General features: G+C 32.6%; 1 protein-coding gene and 1 long non-coding RNA gene across 7 annotated transcripts in view; one reads left to right on the top strand and one right to left on the bottom strand.

The window, feature by feature from the left end:
- The window catches only part of LOC146996995 (cullin-5-like), a 332836-nt gene that overhangs the window by 136490 nt on the left and 174422 nt on the right, over nt 1-21924 (bottom strand). Inside the window, exons 8-10 of one of the 6 annotated variants that reach the window (XR_015041052.1) lie at nt 21286-21458; nt 16903-17064; nt 7071-7194 (exon numbers count right to left, since the gene is read on the bottom strand). The exons of 2 other annotated variants lie outside the window; for them this stretch is intronic. The gene's annotated coding sequence lies outside the window, so the exon portion shown is untranslated. Of the gene's footprint in view, nt 1-7070; nt 7195-7294; nt 9392-16902; nt 17065-21285; nt 21459-21924 lie in introns of those variants that run through there. 3 more of the 6 variants (XM_085816410.1, XM_085816411.1, XR_015041053.1) reach the window with 3 other exon arrangements.
- Nucleotides 1-21924, top strand: part of LOC146996996 (uncharacterized) — a 216420-nt gene that overhangs the window by 35176 nt on the left and 159320 nt on the right. The gene's annotated exons all lie outside the window — the stretch shown is intronic.

Here is a 21924-nt window from a genome sequence, read left to right as displayed (position 1 = left end):
TGTATGCAGAACCGCGATGTGATCGAGAAGATGACTTGGTGCCATTCCTGTGTCCAGTGCTGTTGTTTCTTGCACTGGGTGTAACCTGTCTCCACGGCAATAACAGGGAAAGGCATAAAAAAGATGCTACACATGTCATCCTGCACAGGAACCAAGTTTGACTCAAATGTGCCATGGTTGTATAATCTTCAAGGTCAAGAGGACAACATATATAAATATATATCCTCTTGGATATTAGTGGCTCTGGTCATTGAGATCCCACATGGCACCCTGCAGGATCCTACTGGACCTATTAATTCCCCATTCACTTGACAGTAATGAGTTGAGTTTCCAACTTACATGAGTAGCAATGTTGTGGAAAATAAACTGCAGTCCCGAAAGGCCGTGATCCTGCCACAGTCAAACTGTGATAAGTGCTGGTAAAAGTTCCTCCTCACGTGAGGATAACAGACCTTAACACCAACAACCAAAGCTGAAATGTGATTTCCATGTTAAACTGTAGAGACAGGTATTTTTGGAGGCAGTCAAGATGAAAAATTAACAACGCCTTCACCAGGAATCGAACCGTTGACCTCTCAATTACACGCTGAATGTGCACACCACTACACCATGAAGGCTCGCTAAGAAGGTGGGAGAAATACCTTATAAAACAACTGCTGTCCAATCTTTCCATTTACACACAAGACAGATGGTGTTGCTTATACCTGCTCTGTGTGCATGTTCTGGAATGCATATCCCCACATATATTATTTTTCAGGCAAAATTTGCTGTTTGTTACATGTTGCCTTCATGGTACAGGAATTTTAATAGCTGATCAATGTGTGTTGTGTGGGTGAAATATGTAAATAAAAATTCTAGCTTTAATTTGTTTACTTTGCTGTTTTGATCTAAAAATTGTAAATTCTTATAATAAATCTCTAAAATGCAATATTTTCAAATTAATACATGTCACATAACTGTTGCATTATGCTGGTGATGCAGATAGTTTTGCAAACTGAAACTCAAATGGCCACCAGTTATTAAAATTTTTAACTGCCAACAGGAAATTTGAGAGGAATAACTTTTTCACAACTCTCCTAAGCTTTCATTTTAAATGGGTTACATTCCAGCTCTTGCTTGCTGTTTAGCAATGATGTTGCCAAATTATCTCTCTTTCATCAACTGTATAATTATAATGATGTGCAATTCATTTTAAAACTGTGCTTCTCAAAAATAAAGAAAATTTTCCTTCACTAGCCCGTCTGCAACTTTATGTAATTATATATATACATTCCATTACCATCTATAACAACAATCATGATTAAAAACATCTGAGTCTCCTCCTCTAAATTATTACACATGTAGAAATAATTAAGAATATATATATTAATTAAGAATACATATATAGAATAATAGAATAAATATATAGAATAATAACAATTTAATATGGTGAAGTATTAAAACTGAATCAAAAAATTGAAAAAAAAAATTGCAATAAAAGTAAACTCATACAAAAAATTGAAAAAAAAATTATTTTGTATATTACGTATCTAATATCGAGTCACATCCGAGCCGCTTGCCATCTGTACCTTAAAGATTTCAGATAACAGGTTTTTATCATTATATTATTTTTCAAGTGTTTCAAGTTTCTTAAAAAATTTGAATGCTTCAAACTTAGTGTTATATTCTCATTTTCAATCACATTCATGTCCATAAATTAAGGATAATTCGGAGTCACGCGGAAATCGAACTCTAAAATAAATATATCACCTGTAAAATCACAACACACATCTTCAAGAACCGTATGCAAATTTCAGGTAGTAACTAGAGATGACACTGATGGTACGTCACAATGACGAGAGTGTAAGAGAGTGATATATAAGGAATACAGGCAAAGAAGTAAAATTTTTCGCAGGCACTTTATAAGCATTTCAGTGCAATAACCGAATAGTTATGACACAAAGGAAGCAAATGGATGATTTTTTACGTGGTAGAATTATCGGCCGTCTGGAATGTGGGCGTACCCAACTGGAAGTATCAGACAAACTTGGAATTGCCCAGAGTATCATCTCCAGGCTTTGGCAACATTCCAAGATGATGGTAATGTGAGAGTAGACGTTACAGCACAGGTTGCCCCAGAGTTACAACGCCGAATGAGGACCGGTATTTGGCAGTTACTGCCAAAAAAAACTGGCGGAGCACAGCCTCAGACCTGTCTCGTCAGCTCTCTTAAGCCACTGGTACGACAATTTCAAGGCAGACCATGTACAAACGCTTAGGGCAGATTGGTCTATATGCTCGTAGACCTGTCATATGCATTCCACTTACTGCAACTCACTGTCGCCTGCGGTTAATCCTGGAGTAGAGAGCATGCATTGTGGACACCGCAACAGTGGGCTTGTGTGATGTTTTCCGACAAGTCCAGGTTTAGCTTGCAGTCTGATTCTCGCCGGACTTTCATATGGAGAGCTCCAGGTACCCGTTACTACCAAGAAAACATCATTGAACAACACCGTTACGGTGGTGCAGGAGTGCTCATTTGGGGTGGAATTATTCTGGGTTCCATAACTGACCTGCATGTTCAAATTGGAACCATGACAAGCCAAATCTATCAGGACATCATTCTGGAACAACATGTACATTTGTTTTGGGGCGCCATGGCCGCACAATTTGTGTTTATGGATGAAAACGCCCATCCTCACCGTGCAAACATCGTAAGCGAATGCCTTCAATCGGCGATATCACCCGTATGGACTGGCCAGCATTCTCACCGGACTTGAATCCGGTAGAGCACATGTGGGATACATCGACAAGTTGCAGCCTGTCAACCTCCTCCTACATGTCTACCGGAACTTCGGAGAGCATTGCTTTTTGAGTGGTGTAATATCCCCCAAGATCAGATCGATAATTTGATACTCAGCATACCTAGGCGTTGTACGGACTGTATTGCATTGTCTGGGAGACATACAATGTATTAATCATACCAACCATGTAATATTGATTTTTTGTAAATAGGTTTTTTTCTGTAATTTGCTCCAGGGAGGAAAAAAATCGAAATTTTCCTTCTTAACAATACATATTCTTTGATTCTAACTTCCATGGTACCGTATATTAGTATTAAACCGATTTTGTTTTATACGACAATAAGTATTTTGCTTAGTTCAACATGCACTGCACATGCGATTCTCGAGGTTACCTGAAATTTGCTTTGCCTTTCTAAAAGACAATCTAATTGGAGCTGTGAAAAATTGGCTCTATTCCAGCTGCCCGAACGACGCTCACCCAATACACAATTCGCCAATAAAAGTGATCGTTTCCAACGTCGGTGCAAAACTCGCTTTTTTGGGGGGGGATCGCCATATGAAATTCCCTGAACTTCTTGGTCAATTTTCAAATTCCCTGACTTTTTCCAGTTTTCCAGGTAGCGTGGCAACCCTGTTGCAAAAATGCTACATAAATGCAGCCAATCAAGTCATTCTGGGAGAAAGTATGGACCAAGTAAAAAGTCTCCTACAATGCTAGAGCACATACTGAGGGCAAATTTGCACTGTGAGGCATGCATACATGTAGCATGTGAGTTTTTATCTGCCCAAGTACGCAAGCTGTGTATGTTCATCACACCCTCTAGTGAGAAGGTAGCCTCATCAGTGACGAGATCACTTGCTGTGAAGTTTTGGTTTGCACAATTTTTTTGCAAAAATCACCACGCAAAATCTATGTGCTTGTTGTAGCCTTCCGGTTCCAATGTCCAGATGCATCGTAAATGGAAAGGATGCAGTCCTTTGTCATGTAAAATACGCCAGACGGGGATATGAGTGTCTCGGGCTACAACTCATGTACTTGTTGAAGGATTATGCTCCAGATCTTGGAGAATGCTTTCTTTTGGAAAAAAACTGTCCGAGTTATTCGTTGGCGACCGGCATTTGGCTTTTGCATATCGAATGAACTGTTTCGCACAATCGTTGATGCAGAGTGGCAAGGCAACTTTCTATATCAGGATATTTCTCGTGATTCATTCACATTGCTTTTCATCGATTGCAGCTGGGCATGCATACATCAAGTGCACGTCAGCCATTTTGTGGTATGCGTAACTAGCCATACTACTGCCAACGCATCCACGGCTTCAATGGAGACAATCTCCGTTTCCTCAGCTGTTGCTTAAATGTTTTCTTGAATCACCATGTATTTTATCTCTCTTACTTAATCAATCAATTTTGAAGCCCTTTGCATGACATTAATAGTAATTATTAATTAAACTTTATCCCATTTTTGGTGTATCTGTACGTTTACACACACAAACATATATATATGCATTTGAATGCTAGTATAATTTCATGACCCCCTTAGTAATAAATAAATGAAATGAATGAGTTTATTGCTTTTGAATAGCGTAGTTTGTTAATTAATTACAGAATAAATTTGAAAGAAAAAATTAAAGTCGTTTTGCGTGAATGACAATACACTGCCATAAAGAAGATAAAAACATTTTAATTCCAAGAGTGGCAACCCATTTCTTTTAAATCACCAAGTCTCTTCATTAAATTCAAAATATAAATATCTTAAGCATTGATAAGCAACAAAGATTTTAGATGTTGAGGTTTTAACTCTTTGGCTGCTCATCCTGCGATTTCCACGGGCAACTCAAATGTAGCAAAATCTGCTCATCCCCCGGGCATGTGTTTTTCTTCCTTTATTGAGGAGCGCATCCCGTTTTTTCCCATTGAAATAAATTATATACAGTATTAGACGTTTAGTTTACATATTGGCCAACAGATATTGTTAGTCCTCCACTAAATTGCGGCATTTGAAGGCACGTGGTATTACCGCTCAAACTTCACTTTTTGGTGTTTTTTTTTACAGAAATGGCTGCTAGAAAACATTCAGCAATTATCTTAATTATTTAATTAAATTATTGAATTATTAATTAGATTGATCATTAACTAGATTTATTGAATCTGGTGCAAAGACCGTGAAGTTAGACTTTGTCTTGAAACCTGTTTTGAACTCTATCATACTAAACTGCATTTCTACGGTAGTTTTTCCTCAGTGCTTTATATTTTCTTAAATTTTATACATTTTGCTTTTTTATATTATGCAATAAATATAAATTAACTGTAATTCGACTGAAATTTATTTAGAAAAATTTTTTGGGGGGTGATAACATCTGAAATTGTTTTTTCTGGCAACTTTAGTTTCTCATGATAAAAATTTATATTATATATATATATATAAGTATTTTATAAAAAGAAAAAGCTCATTTTTCAATTCTCCAATATATATAGAATCAAAATATAGGGAAAAAAAAGTTTTTTAAGCTATTTTGGTCTACAAATTGAGCAATCAGACAGTTAATCAAATGTTCCTTAAATTTGCACAAAATATGAAAGTTGTGCTTCAGCGTTCAGATGAAGACGGTGTTCAAAATTTGGTGGCTCTAAGTGCCACAATTATTTCACAATGCATTTAAATTTGAAAGACAAATACCTGCACTTTGCCAACTGGCAGCATACTTCTTTTATATCACCAGGTTTTCTGATATATTTGAAACATAGATATCTTATATGTTGCTGAGTGGCAACATAAACCTTTTAAATTACAGAGTTTTTAATCAAAAGTTCATTAAATTCACACAAAATAAATAAAAAAAATCAAAATTCAATCTGAGGTGCTCATGTGAGGGATTATGCAAATTAAAAAATTGGCAGCTCCTATGTTTCACCCTTATTCCCTTATGCAAGGAACATACACACATAAATATTATTTATAATTTAGTAATAAAGATATTAATTGTAAATAAAAAAAACATGCATTAAAAGCTGCAGTAAATCAGTGGTAATAATTTAAACTAAAATCAAAGCAAATTCAAATATCATACTCAGCAGAATAAGATTTACACTTGATAAGGCCCTAAGCTATTTGAGATTTGGGGACCTTTATACATCTGTTATAATATATTTTAATTCTATATACACTATATTTTAATTGGGGGGGCAAGAAAGTGGGGACCCTAAGCTATAGCTTGTGTAGTTTATACGTAAATCCAGCCCTGATACTCAGTTTGACAAAGTTGGAAAAGTGAAATGATATAAAAAATTTCAAACGATTACTGCACAAATGAAAAAACAAGTGAAATTATAAAAAGTAAAAAATAAAAAATAAAATAAATAAATCACATGATAATTTGACTTTTTTTAAATGCCAACATTTTGAGTTGATGAGGTGTTTTGTAAATTTTCCCTTGTGTCAATTTATGCAGAAACTGTTTGCACATTTTGCAACTTTATAATTTTCTACCAATTTACTTTTCTACTTTGCCAAACCAAATATTGTATTTAGTTTGATTCAGGTTTAGTTTTAAATTTACTCTATATATTTTAACTTAAATATTTTGACTTAAATTTTTAACTTTATATTTTGACTTTTTGGAAAAATGGTCTGGATTTTACCAACAATTCCAAGCTATTTTCCAATTTACTGACTTTCTAAGCATGTGGAAGCCCTGCATCAAGACAGAAAAAGAGGTTATTTGATTCAGAATGCTACATTATCTCTTAAAATTGTAGATCCATGATGAGTTTGCTGCCACACATCGTAAAAAGTGTCAAAGTAAGCACCCACACTAGTAGCCGAATGGTTAAAAAAAAATGCTGAGAGTTTGACCGAGGTTCAAATCTATGCAAACGAGATGGCTGAATGGTCGGCTTTGGTGAGTTCCCCCCCTCATGTAATGCAAAAGCAAGCCAACTTCCCTTAGTAAGTTTCTATAAAGGAATTCCTCCTCTTAGGCAAACAGTTCTTGCATACTTTCCCATATTCAAATAATCTAACCTAACCTTAAAGAGGAAAAGATTAGTCCAGCATTTCATACTTATTTATTTAGACTTTTCATATGTGATACGTACTTCTGACAATAATAACATGCATAGTTATTTCTATACAGCAGTTTTTGCTAACAAGCTCACTATTTTTGTGAATAACCTTTTGAAAATTTATACTTTAGATAACAACAATAAAAAATCAATATATTTACAGTAATTACAAACATGTAGCATAAAATTTAGAATAGGTTAATAGTTGAAAGAAACATTAACCTGAGTTCTGAGTGTTCGAAGTAGTACTATGCGTTCATTTTCTTCTTGTTCACTTCTTTCTGTTGATAACTGAAGTCTTCCAATTAAATTAACTTTACCTCTCTTCTGAGGTTTTTTATTTTTCCTGTAAAATATTAAAAGTTTAGCTGTAACTTAGAATATAACACATATGGAAATGAAAAAGAAACACACTAAGTGAAACACGAAACTAGTAATGCAACAACCTCGTGTTTGGCATAGATTTAGGTATAAGATCTCAAGCTATTTCAAGGGCAAACTGGTACAGGTCCCTCTTCATCAGGAGCAAAGAAATCTGCAAGACTGGAAAGCAGTGGGCTTTACGGTCATATTTATACTCCACAAAGAAGCAAATGAGAAGGTAGTGCCATCTTTGGCCAAAATATTAATGAAATTAAAAAATTAAATTAGTAGAATTTTAAAAGTTGTAGGAATGACTGGATTGGACTTTTAGGTTAAGATAAACTTTTGTGACTAACTTTGCGAAAAACTTCAAGTAAATCCAATTCACGAATTGAAGAAGCTTTTTAAATGATTTTTGCAGACGCAAAATCAAAATTATTATTACATTCCCAACAAAGATTAGTTATCAAAGATTTTTTAATTTTGCCTTTTCGGACATAAGATTGGTGTTCCTCGATACGAAACTTTAACACTCTTTTAAATTGGCTGATGCATCTCAAACCGCACTGACATGATATGCTATAAATTCAAAAAAAATTAAAGTTAGAAATGTAATCTTTAAGAGTTAAACCATGGATTTTTATTGATAGGCAAGAAAATGACTGGATAGTTGGATTAGACAAATTGAACTTCTGAAGAATCCATGCAATTTTAAAACTGACAAAAGGATAAAATGGAAACACAAGAAGGCTATTAATGTTATTTTCTAATAGCAGAATGTCTTCTCTGATGGCAATCAGAAAATCTTTTAAGGCTTTGACCACAGTAGAAAATCCTGGATCAATGGAAACTGATCTCCAATAATTGAGTTCATTAGCAAGCACAGGTTCTGAAGAGCAAACTTACGAATAATCATTAAAAGAAGCCATTTTTTGCTTACATAATATGTAATATAATACAAGCACAAAATACATAAGTAAAAGGAAGCTATTTTTTGCTTAGCCAGGTGACATGGTTTAGCACAGGGTAGTAAACAAACAAAAAAGTGTTTACCACAGGAGAGAGTGATTACCACGGGAGAAAATCCTGGATCAATTGAAACTGATCTCAAATAATTGAGTTCATTAGCAAGCAGAGGTTCTGAAGAACAAACTTCGAGAGCACAAAATACATAATACTAAGAAGAAGCCATTTTTTGCTTAGCCAGTGACATGGCTTAGCATGGGGTGGTAAACAAACAGAAAAATGTTTATGGTAAACAGTAATACTGAAATCAGATTCACTGTGAATTATAACAATATCAAGGAAGGTAGGGAATTCTCAGATTCGAATTCAAAAGTGAACTGGATAGTTGGATTAGACAAATTCATAACAGACATAATTTGGGATAAATCTTTATTACCATCAGAAAGTGTGATAGTGTCATCTACGTAGCGAATCCAGAGACAAAAAGGTAGTTTCTGAAATAATCTGACTTCAGAATAGTGCATGTAAATATTAGCAAGTACAAGACTGAGGGGATTGCCCATAGCTAATTGCTGAATTTGGCGATAATAATCACTTTGGAAAAAAAGTTCGTTGAACTCTTGAGATTTTAGTAACAGAAATTAACTCTTGGTTTCAGTAACTGTGAAAGGAATTCTCAAAGCCTAGTTTCAAAGACAATTTAGTATTCCTTCAACTGGAATAGTAGTTAAGCAGTGACATTGAACCGTAATGGAACACAGAGGGGGAAAAATCTTTCAGTTTATGGAGTTTCAAGAAAATCTAATTTACCAATTGAAGAAGCTTTCTGAACAATTCACTCTGAAATATACACAAGTTTGCACATGTGCAAATTTACAATTACATGTGCTAAATTATACAAGTTTGTATCATTCCCAAATTTATACAAGTCAAATGTAGTCTTAAATCTTCTGTTCACAATACAAAAATTATGCATAAATTCAAACTGTCAGCTCTTCATTACATGATAAGAAACTCAGGTTTGGCTAAAATTGAATTTGGATTATATTACCTTCATTTAAAAACTGCCAATTCTACTTTTAATTTCCCTTCTTTTGATTGTAAATCTTGATCTAGAACTGATACCACTTGTCTAGGCCATAAAAGTGTCCTTGTTTCTAAATTCCAAAAGCTTTCACCCCTATCAGCTAGTCCCACCCACCTTTTTAACCTTCCCACTGCAAATCATAATCCCATCATTAATATCTCTAATATTAATCTTTCAGAAGATAATATGAAAATATTAAAATATAACTTCAACTTTTAAAAAACATCTAAACCTTCAACTCCTCAAATCATCACTGCTATTGAAAAAACTTTTAAATTCTCTAAAACTTCAGAAACACAGAAGGACACAATCCAATACTCAATTACTCACAACATGGATTTTAATAACAGATCATTTGTTTCAAATCTTAAGCGAAAGAAAATGAAGGCCTTAAGTGAAATTCACTCTAATGCTAACATTATAATTTTTAAAGCTGATAAGAACTAACAGATTATTGTTATGGACAAAAACACATACAGAGTCTCAAAACTGATAAATGAAAGCCAAAATTCTTTCAAATTCTGATCTCACAAAAGTAAAAACAGTTGTTCAGTCTTCTCCTATCATCCCAATTCAATTTAAAAAAATCTTTTATTCCACCTATTGCTAACAGTGCTAGGTTCCATACTCTTCCCAAAGTCCATAAAATTGGAGTTCCGTCTTGACCTATTGTTTCCATTTAAGGAACAGCATCCTTTGGCTAAATATTTAGTTTCCAGATTTTCTCCATTACTTTCTAATAATATTCACACTGTAAAAAGTTCTTTTGAAGTCATTGAGATACTTAAAGATTTTTCTCTCCTGCATTCCATTGTAGTTTCCTTTGATGTGAAATCACTGTTTACTTATGTTTCAGTCAAAGGAGCACAAATTGTCTTGAAATCAGGCTTCAAGAATTCCATTTTACACACACTAAAATTGAAGAGTTAATTTCTCTTAGTAAAAATCTCTTTGAATACAAAACACTTTGTTTTCCAAAGTTAATATTATCACCAAATTGAGAGAGCCATGGGTAATCCTCTCAGCCCTGTACTTGTTGACATTTACGCGCACTATTTTGAAGTGAGATTATTTCAGAAATTTTCTTTTCATTTCTGGATTTGTACATAGACGACACTTTCACACTTTTTCATGGTAATAAAGAAGATTTATCCCAAATTTTATCTGTTATGAATTTGATTGATCCAGCTATCTAGTTCACTTTTTAATCTAACAACTCCCTTCCCTTCTTTGATATTCTTATAATTCGCAATGAATCTGATTTTGACACTACTGTTTACTAAACACTTTTATATTTGTTCACCCCCCTGCTAAACCCTGTCACTTAGCTAAGAAAAAATGGCTTCTTTTTACTATTATGTATTTCATGTTCATGAAGTTTGTTCTTCAGAAGCTCTGCTTGCTAATAAACTCAATTATTTGAGATCAGTTTGCATTGATCCAGGATTTCTGTTTGTTTACTGCCCTATGCTAAAACCATGTCACCTGGCTAAGCAAAAAATGGCTTCTTTTTACTATTATACATTTCATGCTTTCAAATTTTGTTCTGCAGAACCTTTGTCTGCTAATGAACTCAATTATTTGAGATCAGTTTCCATTGACCCAGGATTTTCTCTCGTGGTCAAAGCCTTTACAAAATTTTCTGCTTGCCATCAGAGAAGACATTCTGCTATTAGAAATAACATTAATAACACTGTGGAGTATAAATGTCCACTGTAAAATTATGCCCACTGCTTTCCAGTCCTGCAGATTTCTTTGCTCCTCACAAAGAGGGACCTGTATTTGTTTGCCCTCGAAATCAATTGAAATCTTGTATATAACTCTACTCCGGACTCAAGGTTGTTGTGTTACTAATTTCACATAACACATATATCAATAATTATTATTTTGAAAGTTAATTTGCTAATACAACACTGTAATGTTTATATTCAGGGAGGAGATAAATGAAAAATTGCCCTTTAAGTTCACCTTATAGATATAAAATAGCAATAGCATTATATCTATACAAAAATGGATATTATTAAAAAATACTTCTAAACTTCTTTAAAGTCATATTGTAAAAATATAGAGCTATGTTAGGTCTACAGATAAATATTATTAACAAAGCTGCTGCTTAATATAGCTATGTATCATTCATGAGCTGCAATATTAGTACAACTCAAAACATGAAGTATTGAGATAAGCATGCCTAAAGTTTTCCTTGGTTCTGAAATGCAAGAATCGTACACTTAATTGTCAGATTAAGAAATAAGCATTACTAAAAGATCATAAAATTTAAAAAAATTATCAAATTTTTTATGAAATAATGTTAGTAAAAAAATTTTTATCAAATTTTTTAATATTATATTGAATTGTTCTCGAAGTTCATGGCTCATACACAAAATTCGAAAACAATAAACTGAATTTTATTAATAATGTTACCATATTGTGACAGGTGTTACAAAATTACAAAATGGCATTCTTAATATTTTCCTTGGTTCTTGGTTGGGTTTTCCTTGGTTTTAGTTCTACATCAGTAAACAGGATATAAAAGAGTGAATGATTTTCCAACAGCAGCCTACATAAGTATCAAAATAGAATGCATTTTTATTGTTAAAATTTTAGATTGCTGCAAAATGCTAAAGAAGAACTTCCTATTGCACTGCTGGCTATAAAACAGTATAGACTGTCAAATTTCTCCATAGATAATCTCCATATATTCTTGCAAGTAGTTTATAATAAGTTTTTCCAATAATGCTTCCTGAAAGGACTGGAGATTTTTCCTACACCTGCTGTCTTTTCACCTTCAAAATCTATTTCTTTAAAAGAAATCTTCAAAACGAAGTAATCCTGTGATTGCTCTCTTACTTTTGATACAGAAATGTCGTTGAAGTATACAGTGCCATGATAAATATTTATGCAGTAAAATTTTGATATGTTTGATACCAAGGAATGCAACACATACACATTGCTGTCATTTATTATAACAGTATTGAGCTAAAATATGTGCCAGTGCTGCTGCAAAGATAATTTTACAATACTGAAAATGGTCACAACTCAAAGCTTGTTATTTTTCAAGTTGTGCCAGTATTGTAGACCATGATGGATAATCTTTATGGAACATAAAATAAGTAGTTTTCAATTTAATTTCATATACATAATAAGAAAGGAAGCTATCATTTTTAATCAGTTAAATATTTTTATGCACTAATCTAGAAAAGCAGACAAATAAATGCTTAATCATAATAAAACATCATTTACTCCAGGTTAGAAGACATATTAACATGAACAAATTTAAAGGAAATTCGCACATATTTTACTACACATGGAGAAAACAATGTAAAAGCTTACACATCCTGTTCCACTGGGAATTAAACCAGTAACAAAACTCCAATATACAGTGATTTTAATCAACCAGATTAAAATAATATGAGGGTTGGAACTTTAATAGTGGCAACTATTTATTTACAAGGAATACAAAAGTGATTCATGTCACCATGTTTTACAGTCCTTCAATATAGTCGCCAGCATTGTGTACAACCCGTTTCCAACGATGTGGAAGTCGCAGAATACCTGTAGCAGCGCCTGTTTTGTTAATAGTTTGAATGGACCGGTTTACTGCCGCAAGAATCTCAGGAACAGTTTGGAAGCAAGTGCCACGAAGTGGTTCCTTCACCTTAGGAATTAAGCCATAGTCACATGGGCTTAGATCTGGGGAGTATGGTGGATGGTAAAGCACTTCCCAGCCCCATCGCTTGAACAAATCAGTCACAGCTTGCGCTGCATGCGGCCAAGCATTGTCACGCAAAATGAGAGGAGCGTTCTGCAGAAAGTGTCGCCGTTTTTTTCTCAAAGCTGGTCGGAGATTGTGATTCAAAAATGAGCAGTAATACTGCGCAGTGACGGTCTGCTGTGGGGGAACGGTATGTGTTAGAATGACACCATCACAGTTGAACATGATAATCACCATAACTTTCACATTGCTGGGGTTCTGACGAAATTTCGAATGTCGTGGTGACCTGTGACGACACCATTCGTTTGATTGGCGTTTCAGTTCTGGCTGGTACGATCGCGCCCAAGTCTCATCCAGCGTAATGACATGCCGTAAAAAAGCATCTCCTTTGCGCTCATAGCGCTCCAGGTGGGTTCTGGCAGCATTGTATCGTAGCCATTTCTGCATTTCCGTCAAGTGATGTGGAACCCATCGTGAAGCAATTTTTCTTATGGACAGGCATTCCTTCAGAATGTGCAACACAGTCATATGCGCTAATCCTGTTTGTCCAGCCAGCTGATGAACCGTTTGGCGGCAATCACTGTCCACTAGTGCGTCAACAGCTTGCACGTCTGCATCGCTGACACTCGGACGACCTGGCCGCAGCATGTCTGCCACGTTTTGGCGTCCTTCATTGAATGCTTTCACCCATCTTGCTATGGTTCTGTAAGGCAATGCAGATTCCCCGCAAGCCTCTTGATGACACTGTCGTGCTGTATGACCTCTGGCACATTTAATTTTTATCCAACAACGTTGTTCTTTATGTCTGGTCTTATTTCACTTAATAGAGCAATAAATGGTGGCGACACAAAGTGTATAAATAAATCGATCAACTCTAAAAGAATTAATGAGGTATGCAGGTCGATCATATATAAACGAGCCTTTATTGGCTGAGAGTGGGGAAGGGTATTTGTGTGTGATTGGGCATTTGTAGTCGTTAGGTGGGGATACCTAGAGTAGGGAAACCACATCAGCCAGCTTGTCCAGTGCTTAAGTGCCCTTACAATGAGTGTGCCCATCTCTCTGGAGCAACACATAATTATAAAGTTTCTCTGTGAAAACATAATTATAAAGTTCTCTGTTCGTCTGTAAAAACATGAAACCAGCCGAAATTTACCGCAGACTGCTTGCCCAGTTCGAGGAAGCTACGCTTTCATGGTCAAAAGTGAAGGTTTGGTGCAACCAATTTAAGCAAGGCCGTGAACGTGTTGCGAATCAAGCACATCCCCGTCATCCTCGCACGAGTGTGACTAATGAAAACATTGCACGTGTTCGTGAGCTTAGCGAATGGGATCGACGTTTCCCATCGCTTCAAATTTCGGAAGAACTTGGTGTCAGCTATGAAAGTGCCCAATCAATCATCAGAAAGCATTTGGGCTTCAGAAAAATCTCAGCACATTGGGTTCCAAAGGTTGCTGAATGATGATCAAAAAGCCACAAGAGTTTGCATTTCTCAACTGCTTCGAACTCGTTTTGAAGAAGGGGAAGCTTTGCATAAAATTGCCACCAGTGATGAGACATGGGTGCATCATTACACCCCCGAATCAAAGCATGCAAGTACGAACCAAAACTCGATGTCTGCGGGGAAAATGTTGGCCATGGTTTTGGGGATTGAAGGGGTGTCCTACTGGTAGATTTCTTACACGGACGTCAGACCATCAACGCAACCTACTACTGCGGTCTCTTGGATCAAGTCAAGCTTCAATAAATGCAGAAAAGAAAAAGAGAAAGAAATGAGATTTAATCACCAAATCCATGCAGATTATGTCGCTGTCTTTTTAACACATAAATGACAGCCATTGCAGTGACAAGATCTAAACATAATGCATGAATTCAGTAGCATGCATTTGAATGCATGAAATTTCTACACAGGGGAAGATTCAACATAGCAATTGCTCCCACATCCACAATAGACCTACAAAGCAACAACTCTGCATCAATATATATCTCATTCTTCATTTTTCACAATCTAACAATAATGCCTAGCATATATTGATATTTATAAATATTCATCTAGAGACAATGATTTTTAACAAATGATGATTGTCTTTGATACTTTGCTTATTTTATGATTAATTGAAAATAACAGAGTTTGTCAAACCAATTCATAAAGTTCAATTAATTACTTTACAAAACATTCAAAACAATTATGATTTCTTTTGCTAACAAACATTAGTTCCTTACTTCTTCCTAATCCCTCCTCATAAATGCCTTTCATTTTCAGTGTACACGTGAGATTTCATAAACTCTCAGTGCAACAGATAAGTTGTCACAATTTGACAGTTACTATCACTGTGATACTGTGATATTATTACAATAATAATAGTCAGAACAATATCAGGAAACTCAGAAATGCAAACAAAAATATTCAAATACCACATACATCAATGATTTTCATTTTATAAACAAAATTCGTCATACTGAATTTAAGGAAATGTTTACAACAAGTTATATTTCATCTATCAAATTACCTTAGTCTGGATATTTGCAATAAATTTTGCTGACTTTGACTGGGTTACTGGTTAGAGTTACTGGGCTAGTGAAATAAACTTCTCTAATACTTAATTTTAAATGCCTAATATTCTCATTTTTCTCCTAAAAAACTAGTACAAATGTTTATTTACTTATTATAGAAATACCTTTAAGCGAAATGTTTACAGAAATAACTCTGTAAATTAATGAATATCATGTTATTATGATAGTCCTGTCTAATTTTATCTATGCAGATCCATCTTTATTCTTCAGTTATATTCATTTGCATTGACTCATTCATTATTACACATCAACAATCTGAAGAGTTAATATGAGAGCAAAATAAACTGGCCACCATTTTTAACTTACTCAAGTACTATCATTTTTAACAACATATTTTCAATGAATTATTTAATATTTTTGTACTTTGCAGGTATATGTATATTTCAGTATTTCAGCTTGTTCTTCAGTATAGTTTCATGTAATTCCTTAATATTATTCTTTAAATTTGGAATTTATTTTCAGAAGTACAACTACTTTTTTTCCCCCTTCTTTCTCTCAATGCAACTTTTATCATAGTCAGTGTGTTGAATTTTAAATCTTACTTCTCAGCAATATGCAAACAGATAATTTCTTATTCAGACTGTATTTTTCATCCTCAATGGCATTACTTGCCATATTAACAAGTATAAATTAACAGAGTTATATACAGAAGCTGGTTTCAGAAAATCACCCTGAACTCTTTTTTCTAAGCATTGAGATATCCTTTCTTTTTGCATTTCTCTTTTCAAAGTTAAAAATAAAATTTAGAAAAATCATATATTAATACTCATTACAAAGTTAAGGAATCAAATTAACAAATCAAATACTACACTCAAGTTTTAATACATTTCAGAATCAGCACTAATAGATATGAAAAAATGAAGGGTAAAGTATAGAAGTATGTCTCTTAATAACATTTTGCATTACAAATATCAAATCCAAGCTTGATATAACAATACTAATAATGTTTTAAGTGATTCTACCATACCTGCACATAGATTATAATTACACATTTACTAATTAATCTATAAATATCAATTTATACTCTGAATGAATCTTATTAATGAAAGTGATACACAATAACAAGAGAAGTTGTCCTCATTTCAAATTAAGAAAAAAAGCTTTAAGATTATTAAAATTTTATAGGAAAATTTTTTATATAATTTTATATTTTTTTATATAATTTTTATTTTTCTAACAGTTTTTTCTCACGTGCACTTTAATTAATGAAAATCTCATGTGGTTGTAGATTTTAATTGATGGAAATATATTTATGTTCAGTAGTGTTAACTAATAAACCTATATCCATCCATTTTCAAAACTTAAGAAAATGAGTAAATTAAAAAAAAGCAATAAAAACGAATAAAACCTACCCATAACGTTCTTCTTAATTCAGCGTCAGAAAGTTCTGTAGCCAATCGTAGATTTTCAAATGTTATTCTGTCATGCGGTCGTTGATTGCAAGCAAACAGAACTGCCATTTGGAATGCAGTTACATCTAAATCAAACTTTCCAAGAGCATTGTTAAAAGTGATCTATTTAAAATAAATAAAATAAAATAAGGAACAAAAGAAGTTCACTGATAATAATAGAAATACAGGAAAAACATTCTGATGATGTTTTTAATGATTTTTTAAAGACAAATTTTTGCTTTTAAAATTTTAATTCAAGATTTCAACAGCATTTTTCAAATGGAATATTATCTTGATGGGTGTCTTTTATGTTATAATGGGATCTATCTATTTTCCAAGTGGGAACATCTCATTTGAAATAAGTAACACTTTTCTGTAAAATTTTTAACAAATTAAAGATATAAAATCAGTTTTCCATAACAGAATCATAAGACTTTAAGGATTCAATATGTGAAACTTAACCAATAATGAGAATAAAATGAGTATGGGCAACACCTCCTAGAACTAACTCAAGGCCACGGCGCGCAGTTCGTGACGTCACTGCAGTAGGGATACTTTCGTCCTAGCCAACTTTAAGGGTGCCTTCTTAAATATCCATTTGAAAGGCTTATATAAAAATTGAAATTTTTATATTTAATTCTCATCGTTTATAAATCTGGAAAATACCTTGCTTTCATTAGAATGTGAAGAACCGAGATTTTTATTTTTAGAATGTTTTTGATACGAATAACTAGAAATTTTAATTCCATTAAAAGTTATTACTGATGTTACTAAATTTAAGCGCTGAGAAACTCTTGTTAACGAAAGAAACTTCACACTTAATGAATCGGAATTTTATTTTTACGCAATAATTAAACAGAAAGACAATTTAAGACATGAAGGCAGGATATAGATCCTAAAAAATTGAGATAAATTCTAACTGATTTAAATTATGAAGCTAATTTACCTGGAATCATGTAGCAACATAAAATCATTAGTTGAAAACAAATATAATTAATCAGAGATGTTTATTGGTCAAGGGTCATATTAATTATACTTACAACAATTTATGCCTTGACTAATAAACATCTTTGATAAGTATAAGTAATATATCTTATTTTTGACATATGTTGCCGAATAATAATAAATACTCATGTTTGAAACAAATAACGCTAAGCTTGCAATGATTTAAATAAGTTTTTATAATTATTTGAGACATTAGGTGCACAGAGAGAATTGCATATTATTTTGCATTTTAAATGGCAAATATCAAATCTCTGATAGAGGTCTGATATAGATCTAAATAGCTAACCTCTGATCTTTACAGGGAAATTTTATAACATGATTTAGCACTATTGTGTGGAAGGCAAATGTAACAAATCCTAAACTGGAATGTAGAACACAACAAATGAAAAACACAACTATCATTGCATTATTACTGCCGAATAAAATTACTAACATATAATGCCCTTAGGATGCACTAAATTATACATTACAATTCGAAACAATTTATACAGAAATACTTTAGATAACATGTATATGTTTATTTTCAATCAGTCAACTAAAAAGAGGAAGGATTGTTCCAATAAAGGAAAAGAAGAAAATCATCGAAATTGTCTTTACAGTCAATTCAAAATTATTCAAAACTGTCTGTAAACGGGAAACAATAAATATTGCTTTTTTTTTTTTTTTTTTTTTTTTTTTTTTTTATCACAGACTGCATTTCATCAAATAAAAATGTATGGCATCATATTTCATAAAGACTACATTTCTATCTTTAGAAAGAACTTAAATTGTAGTCTTTATGAAATATGATGCCATACATTTTTATTTCCATACGTATGTATATGCATGCGTATATATGTATGACAATATATTCGATTTCTTTGGGAAAAAAAAAATTGCTTCGACATACTGCTATACAAAATATACAATTTAAAATAATATATTTGGGGTGAAGAAAGAGAATTTTAGGATTTTTAACATATATATATATATATATATATATATATATATATGAAGTAATTAAATTTAAAAATCAAAACACAATAAAAAAATTTCATGAACTTTAACATATACACATAGAAAAGTTGCATTGATATTGCACTATACAAGTAAATGAAGAGGGAATACATAATGAATACCTTTGACAAAAAATAAATGAAACTCAGAATTTCGTAAATTTTAATACGTGCAAATATATAGAAATGCATACATTCCCTGTAGCAGGTAAAAATTCATATTTTGGTTTGTTTATTCTACTAAATAATATAAGTTAATGTTTATTCACGACTAATAGAAAGAAAATCATACTTATCTATTAATTGTATAAAGTGAAACAGGTACTAGTTTTGAAGAATAATGTCTAATTAGATAGAAAATTCTTTTGTCAAATAAAGTGTTGCATAAATTTAATTATTTACTTACAAAAAATACGAAACACTTGCATGCAAATATTGTTATAATCGGATTTAATTATCTAAACTAGAATTAAATACAAGATTTTGTAAAACTTCATATTTAATGATTTATGTTATATTAAGTGAATTTTAAGAATATCAGGCATGAACTCACAAAAATTTAAATAGCGTATTTTTTCGCATTAACATCAGAAACAAAATTGGTATTAGTTACAGATATATTATCAAGATTTTTCAAGGTCTTCGGATTTTAATAAATACGCTGTTCCTGTGACAAATGTATCGAGATATTTAAATGCAAGCATTTTGCAACATACAAAATGTATTTACCATTTTGAATTTTTATTAGTCCTACATTTAATCTAATCCTACTTTTAAGTCACACATTTGTTTAATTTACTTAACTTGGTAAATGATGCTATTTACTACAAATTGACTAGCATGACGATAAAGAATGCAATCTGCTATAGATTGAACGATTAGCATGATGATAAACAGTACTATCTGCTATAAATTAAATTAATCATCATACTTATATAATCACTATTAGACTTACAATAAGATTAAATATGTTTACTTTCTATAAATGTATGTACTCGCTTTAGTTTATGATAATTATAACATACTTAACACAGAAGCACTTTTTAAAGCACAGATAAGTATAAACTTATTCATTAAAGGGAAAAAAAAAAAATGCAACTTACCTTCGAAAATATTTTTGGCTTGAAATTGCTTCTATGAATCGCCTTTATTCATTTATTTAAGAATTCTTTCTCTTTCGGAAAAAAGAAACCTGTACTTTTGGACCATTTGGATATTTCCCTTTACAGTTAGGTACACAGCATGTGTAAACCATATCAAAAATTTGAAAAACAAATAATAAAGTGGAATACTTATAATATAGAAATATCTGAAAAAAGAAAGAAAATGTCGACTGTTCTTATGGACGATTTCTGACCAAGTGACCGTCAAAACTCCAGAAATCCACCCACCACAGTCCTGGGTGGGGAGAGTTAAATGAAATACAATCCCTACTGACACTGACGTCACACCTCCTCTTGGGAAACGCGCCGTGGCCTTGAGTTAGTTCTAGGAGGTGTTGGTATGGGAGACTTCTCAGTAAAATTATCATTCACACATGACAGAAGATTGAATCTTCTCTCTGCCAAAGCAAGAACACTAGGAAGTTTAACTTTCTCCACAATGCTACTTATTACCATCAATATGACTTGAGTTCTGCCAATGCAATAATACAATTAAAAAGATATTTCTCCATAATGCTATTTATGACCATCACTGTGACTTTATAATCTTAAGTAAATCGTTAATTGTAATGTAAAGTAAATTGTTATATGTAGGTTTTTCTAAATTCACATTCTGTAAGTTACATTTATAAAATTATTCTGTTATGATACTTGCATTTGTGCTTATTCACTTACCAACAAGAATTAATTATCATTCTGAATATTAACAGTTATGGAAGATAGTCTGAACTCTCCAATATATTATAATATATTTATATGCTAAAATACCATTATTTGTTATTTTCATATTTTTAATAGTCGATAGACTTGACAAATTTTAAAAGTAACACACGTTATGACTAATATATTGTTCTAATTTATGCACAGTCTTGGTATAATAGCAATATTCTAAAGCAGGATTTATCAAAAACTATGGTATATTACATTATTTTTATAGCAAAATTTTTACACAAAAGATTTAAATGAATGGTCAAAATGAATACAAAGTGGCCCATATACTGGTACATAATATGTAACTTTCTCATATTTATGTTGGTACATAATGGTGTATATATATATATATATATATTATTCTTATTTATGTGGTACAAAACTAAATAAGTTTTAGAATCCCTGTTCCTAATCAGAGTAAATGTGAGAAAGTTGTATATATACAACTAGGAGAAAAAATAAAGTCTTACAGTGCCATTTGACATGTGATGATACCACTGAAGTTTACGACCACTGTGTTTTTGTCTATAAAATTCTTCTACTTCAGGAATAAAATCTTCAAATTCTAGAGGCAATGATACTTGTATCCGTTCACTTCCTCTAGCCCAAGCACCAGCATTAAGAATTTTCACATTGAAAGAACCTATAAAATGTATTATGAAGAAAAGAACAATAATACAAAAAATTATAAAAAAATATTTTTAAAAAATTATTAATAAAGAAAACAAGTGGAATAAATTGATATCAGGAACTAACTCATGAAAAAAGGCACAAAAATAAACTGCTGGATTTGAAAGTGACATAATGCATATAAAATAAAAACTCATATTTATTTTATAAATTAATTACATGGATGATATGATTAAACTTGCATGCTGTTTGGCATTTCAGAACACCTAAAGTTCAGTACTGTGAATAATCATTATGGGTAGCAATAACTGCTGCTATGTGACTTGGCATACAGTGGAGTTAAATCTGGGTATCAACTAAAGATATTGCATCCATGAAGCATTAACACTTTGCCAAAGTCCATCTGTTGTAGTTATTAGTGGTTATTTTTGCCCAAGCCTCTGGCCAATGACAGAGCAGATGTTTTAAATCCATAAAAA

The sequence above is a fragment of the Stegodyphus dumicola genome, chromosome 5, assembly GCF_044657685.1.
Source record: "Stegodyphus dumicola isolate Sdum_Otavi_A_Nest chromosome 5, ASM4465768v1".
Lineage (NCBI taxonomy): Eukaryota > Metazoa > Arthropoda > Arachnida > Araneae > Eresidae > Stegodyphus > Stegodyphus dumicola.
Note: the sequence above shows the minus strand (reverse complement) of the source record. Positions and strands in the feature narration are given on the sequence as shown.